The 6,986-nt window shown below is 37.3% G+C and overlaps 1 non-coding gene across 1 annotated transcript; it reads left to right on the forward strand.

The window, feature by feature from the left end:
- Positions 1-537: 537 nt before the first annotated feature.
- On the forward strand, positions 538-640 carry LOC132358102 (U6 spliceosomal RNA). Its single transcript, XR_009500456.1, has one exon. It is a non-coding gene; the product is annotated as a U6 spliceosomal RNA (small nuclear RNA).
- Positions 641-6,986: the final 6,346 nt, after the last annotated feature.

The following is a 6,986-nucleotide window of genomic DNA, read 5'->3' on the forward strand; positions in this document are numbered from 1 at the left end:
CTCAGAAGGCAGAATAAGAATAAACGAATACACAAAGATAGGTTACAAAAGCAAATGAAAAAAAGATAATGGGGTAGCTCTGTGTAATAAGAATTAAGATTTTGAGGTCCAGCCCATCACCTAGCCAGCCCAGTGGCCTTTATGGTGATGAACTGGGAAACTAGGTCACATCTGCATTAGACATGTATTCCTGAGTTTATAGACATTCTAATAACCCTTATTAACAGTGGCTTTAAAAAATATTAATTTTTGCTTTTTTTAAAAAAAGTAGGTATAGATTTTTTTTCTTTTTTTTAGTCTACAGACATTTATTGGTTGCCCACAGAGAGTTGAATACATACTTGATGATAAATATTTTGCCAATAGGATAGCCTCCAGAGAACCACCTGCTTATATTGAAACCTTTCATTTGCATTAAATTGCATGCATAATTTAAGCTGACTCTAACACCTCAAAGAGGCTCAAAAAGGAATCCATCTTTTCTCACTGGGCAGAAATAAGTAGGCTCTCTCTAACTGTAAAGAATATGACCCATGCTTGCTTCAGCAGCACATATACTAAAATTGGAACAATACAGAGAAGATTAGCATGGCCCCTCTGCAAGGATGACGCATAAATTCGTGAAGCGTTCCATATTTTTGTATGTATATGTATAGCTGATTCACTTTGTTATACAGCAGAAACTAACACACCACTGTAAAGCAATTATACTCCAATAAAGATGTTAAAAAAAAAAAAGAATATGACCCATTTCAGAGAAAAGGGTATTTCTTTAAAGAATCCTATTTGTGTATCAAAAACAATGTGGTTATCTAATATAAGTGCAAAGACATTACAAGTACTGTTTAAAAATTCATGAGTCTAGTGTTTAATATACTCAGAATAAAGTCAGAGGGTTTTTACAGGAAGACATAAAACAAGTGTCCTGTATTCTCGCCACTCCGCTTTTTTCCAATGTTTCATATTGGCTGTGTAAACAATCAATATTGAATAGTAAAGAGGTGTTGCTGAACAGATAATGGGTTTGAATTAGATAAACTTGGCCTGGGCAGACTGAACATACCGGTGGGGCATATGATTCTTAATCTGATAACTACTAATTTGAAGTCAATAGCTTTAAGATATTGAAGGAAAAAGAGAAACCGCCTTTCTGAGGAGGACAGACAGAGCAGGGAAAAGCAGTGTGACCAGCGTGGGATATGTACATTTTCTCTATCTTTTGAAGTGTTGAAAGAAAAATTTCCCTCCATTTATTGGGGTAAATTATTTTCTGTAAAGCTTTTTACATCTTAATTAAGTTTTTAAATTTAAATTTAATTTTATTATTATTATTATTTATTGATTTTTTGGGGGGGGGGGTGCCATGCCCTGTGGCCTGTGGGATCTTAGTTCCCCAACCAGGGATTGAACCTGGGACCTTAGAAGTGAGAGCACGGAGTCCTAACCACTGGACCACCAGGAAATTCCCTAAATTTAATTTTAAATAAATTTTAAAATTTAGAAGCATAAAAATATTTTTAAATGACTAGCTCTCATAAAAATAGTTTCAATTCTGTTAAAAATAAACATGGGTTACCTGGGCCATGATTATTAATTTGCTAAGTAGATATATACATATGCTTTTATTTTGGGTTCCCTCAGCATCTTAGTTCAATTTAGGGGAAAGCGGGTAAGCACAGAGAGGCAGAATAAGGTAGATCAGAGCCAGAAATCAGAAGATCTGGGTTTATGACCCAGTTTTGCAGCTCTCTTTACTAGCTGTGACCATAGTCAAAGTCTGTTTATGCCTCAGTTTCTCATGGTATAAAATGTAGATAATGAGACCTATTTCTCTGTGTCAGGAAGTTATCTTGATGAGTAAATGAGAAATTGGTGGGATAAGGTTTGCAAGTAGAAAATTGATATACATAAGCAGACACTATTAATTTCTTATAAACAGAAAATTCATTTAAAATATTTATGATGTTACTGCTATATGTAGGGCAATACTCTAGGTCTTGTGAAGATTAAAAAAAAATAAATCAGATATGGTTTCTATAGTTCATTCCAAAAGCTTATAGTAATACAGGATCAACAAACTTGCTGTGAGGAGCCAAGTGGGAAATACATAAGGGTTTGAGGGCCAGATTGTCTCTGTTGCAACTACTCAACCCTGCCATTATAGGGCAAAAGCAGCCATAGACAATATGTAAAATAGTGAACATGGCTCTGTTACAATAAAACTTTATTTACAAAAACATGCAATGGACCAGATTTTGTCCACGAGCTGTGGTTTACTGACACTGGGTCTAATCAGAGAGAAGATGTGCACATAACACTATAATATGTGGGCAGAGTACTAAGTGTTACAAACAAAATAGATGAAGAGTGAAGGGCATCATCTAGGTGAGATAAGAAAGTCTTCCAGGAGATTATAAATTTGAGTGAGGCCTTGAAGGATGTGGTCATGTTTGGATTTGTAAGCTGGAGGAAGACATTCCCAGCAGAAAAGATAGCCTAAGAAAAGGTATAAAGTGGAAACATGAAGGAAGTATTTAAAGAAGAATGAGCAATTTGTTTGGCAAATTTGTAGTGGTAGAGTTAGAAGCAAGAATTGACTAGAGTGGATGTAAGAACGGAAAAACATATATAATCATTTAAACATAAGCTATATTATTTCTGACCTCACCCCACCCCCTTGATGAATACTAAGCTGTAGTTGTTAGGAAAGCATTTCTTCTATTTTTGGTTAGAATACTCCTACATGTTTCTATGTTGCAGAGTCATTTTAGGTATTTCTAAGGATATACTGCAACTTGTAATTATTCCCAAGGGTGGTTTGTCTATCTTCGTGGTTCTATACACGTTCCTCATCAGTCAACAAAGCATTGCACATAGGTTGGCCACTATGAGGATAGAACCATGAGGAGGAGTGTCTGATTCAGAACAGGGACTAGCTGTCTAGAGCTACACTGTCCAACATGGTAGCCTCATGTGGTTATTTAAATTTCAATAAAATTAAAAATTCAGTTATTCAGTCATACTAGCCACATTTCAAGTGTGCAGTACCCACCTGTGTCTAGTGGCCACTGTACTGAACAATGCAGATGTAGAACATTTTCACCATTGCAGAAAGTTCTGTTGGACCATGCTGCTCTTAAGAGATAAGAAACCAGCAACCATTATACATTGATTTAGAGTCCTGGGGCTGGAGATTTGGGTGACAGTTATGATATTTAGCAACTGGCTCCATTAACAAATACATCCCTTTCTAAGTATTAGTTTTGTCACTTGTGATATGGGGTAATAATAGTACTTACAGGTGGTTATGAAGATAAAATGATGCACAGCTCTTTGGAAGCTGTAAAATGCTACATAAACATAGGACATTGCTGTTATTTCAGTGATAACCATCTCTGTGCCTTCAGGCAATTTCCATTATTTTCCTTTTTTGCTTCCATGTACAAAATCATGTCATTTGCGAATAGAGATAGTTTTGCTTTTTCCTTTCCATTCTGGATGCCTTTTATTTCATTTTCTTGCCTAATTGCTCTGATGTGAATCTCCAATACAGTGTTAAATAGAAAATGGTTAGAGCAATCACTAATCATTAGAGAAATGCAAATCAAAACCACAGTGAGGTATCACCTCATACGGTCAGAATAGCCATCATCCAAAAATCTACAAACAATAAATGCTGGAGAGGGTGTGGAGGAAAGGGAACCCTCCTGCACTGTTGGTGGGAATGTAAATTGATATAGCCACTATGGAGAACAGTATGCAGGTTCCTTAAAAAACTAAAAATAGAACTACCATATGACCCAGCAATCGCACTACTGGGTATATACCCTGAGAAAACCATAATTCAAAAAGATACATGTACCACAATGTTCATTGCAGCACTATTTACAATTGCCAGGACATGGAAGCAACCTAAATGTCCATCCACAGATGAATGGATAAAGAAGATGTGGCACATATATACAATGGAATATTACTCAGCCATAAAAAGGAACGAAATTGAGTTATTTGTAGTGAGGTGGATGGACCTAGAGTCTGTCATACAGAGTGAAGTAAGTCAGAAAGAGAAAAACAAATACTGTATGCTAATGCACATATATGGAATCTAAAAAAATGGTACTGATAAATCTAGTGGCAGAGCAGGAATAAAGACGCAGACGTAGAGAACGGACTTGAGGACACAGTGGGGAAGGGGAAGCTGGGACGAAGTGGGAGAGTAACATTGACGTATATACACTACCAAATGTAAAATGGATGGCTAGTGGGAAACTGCAGCATAGCACAGGGAGATCAGCTCCATGCTTTGTGACGACCTAGAGGGGTGGGATAGGGAGAATGGGAGGGAGGCTCGAGAGGGGAGGGAATACGGGGATATATGTATACTTATAGCTGATTCACTTTGTTGTACAACAGAGACTAACACAACATTGTAAAGCAATTATACTCCAATAAAGATATTAAAAAAATAAAAATAAAAGTAAAGAAAATGGTTAGAGCAGACATTCATGTCTAGTTTCTGATCTTAAGGGGAAAGTTTTCAGTCTTTCACCATTAAGTATGATGTTATCTGTAGGTTATTTGTTGGTGCCCTTTATCAGGTTAAGGAAGTTCCCTTCTTTTTTTTAAAATTTTTATTGGAGTATAGTTGATTTACAATGTTGTGTTTCTTTCAGGTATACAGCAAAGTGAATCAGTTATACATATACATATATCCACTCTTTTTTTTTAAAATTCTTTTCCCATATAGGCCATTCAGAGTATTGAGTAAAGTTCCCTGTGCTATACAGCAGGTCCTTATTAGTTATCTATTTTATATATCGTAGTGTGTATATGTCAGTCCCAATCTCCCAATTTATTCCTCCCCACCCTTATCCCCTGGTAGCCATAAGTTTGTTTTCTATATCCGTGACTCTACTTCTGTTTTGTAAATAAGTTCATTTGTACCCTTTTTTTGGGGAAGTTCCCTTCTTTTCTAAGTCTCTTGAGTTTGTTTTGTTTTTTATCATGAAAATGTGTTGGTCCCTCCTCCCTTCATCTTTGTTCAATTTGCTTATCACCTTTTCTTTGCTCCTTCACTTATTATTTTTTTCTCTCTTAGCTCTTTATAGGTATGGAAACCAACTATGTGAGGCTGTACCTAGCATCCCCCAAAGAATTTCCTTTCCAGGAAGGTCAGACAGGAGTACGTGGATGCATTAGACAAAGCCCTGGCACCTACGTTAAGGCTACTGCTAAAGAATCAATGCCGAATTCATGTTCTACCACAGTGGGAAATGTTATTTCTTGGCAGAAGAACTGTATACCATTAATGTTTACTATTTATTTATTTTGCCACGCCATGCAGCATGCGGGATCTTAGTTCCCCAACCAGGGATCGAACCTGTGCCCCCTGCAGTGGAAGCGTGGAGCCTTAACCACTGGACTACCAGGGAAGTCCCACAATTTATTTTTTTGACATGGGAAATAGTGGAGTTTATTTATTGATGTGGTAGTCTGCTATGGGGGAGAAGAGGACAGGAGAGTGAGAGAAAAAAAATAAAGATATGACGAAGCATCGGAAAGGAAGTTGGGGAAACTATATGAGCAAAGACAAGGATGTGGAAATGATCGTGGAATGTTCAAGAGCTAGTGAGTGATGAGACTGAGCTGATGTATATGAGAGCAGGTGTTTTTGTAACATAAGTAGGTAGCATGTGAGTCCTAGAGGTCCTCCATAAAACTTCAATTTGTGGACAGATCTAATTTCAGATCTGGAATCCTATGGAAACAATGGTTTCCTGGTTGAGAGGGAGTCATTAAACAGTCTGTAGGATTCTAAGGAAATTATCTCTTAATAGAACAAAAAAAATAACTTGCCAGTTTTTTTTTTTTAATTTTTTTATTGAGTATAGTTAACTCAATGTTGTGTTAGTTTCAAGTGTACAGCAGTGATTCAGTTTTATATATACATATATATATGTATATATATATATATATATATATATATATATATATATATATTCTTTTTCAGATTCTTTCCCATTACATGCCATCACAAGATACTGAGTATAGTTCCCTATGCTCAAGGAATTTTAAAAATTTATTTATTTATATATTTATTTATTTATCTATTTTTGGCCATGCCACACGGCATGCAGGATCCTAGTTCCCTGACCAGGGATTGAACCCGTGCCCCCTGCAATGGAAGCGTGGAGCCCTAACCACTGGACTGCCAGGGAATTCCCCGCTAGCTCATTATAATCACAGATTTAGCAGTGTATTTCAGTGTTTCAAAGCCCTTTTCTTCAGGAAAGGTGAACATGTCTTATTGTGGCCTTCTTCCATTTTATCCCCAACCTTCCCTTATTTTCTGCATATTAGTCTGAGGAGCATTCAAGCCCTTTATATCCATGGTCAGGGAGAGATTTTATAGTCTCCCAAAGATCTCACCACTGTGGGGTACATGGTAAGCATCATCTCCACGGCCCTTATGTATTATATTCCTTTTTATCCAGCTCAGTATCAAACTTCCTTTGTTTTAGTTGCAGTGCCAATTTGCTGACTCATTTAATTTACTTGACCAGAGTATTTTCTCAAGCTCCAGTGATGTCAGTCCCATCCTCTTAACTCCTGCATCCGTGGAAGGCTAGGATCAGCTTCTTCATTGCCCATCTCCCCTTTCCGAGACATTGACCATTTTTACAGTTTCCTCTACCTTCTGGGTATCAGCCTTCACCTAGCTTCCTCTTGATTCCAAAGAAACCTGACAAATGTACTTACACTAAGGTATGAGGAGCTTCATATGTTATCTCTCCCCAGAGTGCAAACATTTAAAAATGGGACAGCAAAGTGGGGTGTGGTGGGCAGCTTCTGACATGGCCCCCAGTGAACTCTGTCTCCTGGTCTTCACTCACTGTGTGATTCCCTCCCCTTGAGTGTGGGTCTAACTTAGTGACTTGCTTCTGTTTCCAATTAAGGGCTTGTGTACCCACGGCACAGAAAGGCAA

This window comes from Balaenoptera ricei, chromosome X (genome assembly GCF_028023285.1).
Source record: "Balaenoptera ricei isolate mBalRic1 chromosome X, mBalRic1.hap2, whole genome shotgun sequence".
Lineage (NCBI taxonomy): Eukaryota > Metazoa > Chordata > Mammalia > Artiodactyla > Balaenopteridae > Balaenoptera > Balaenoptera ricei.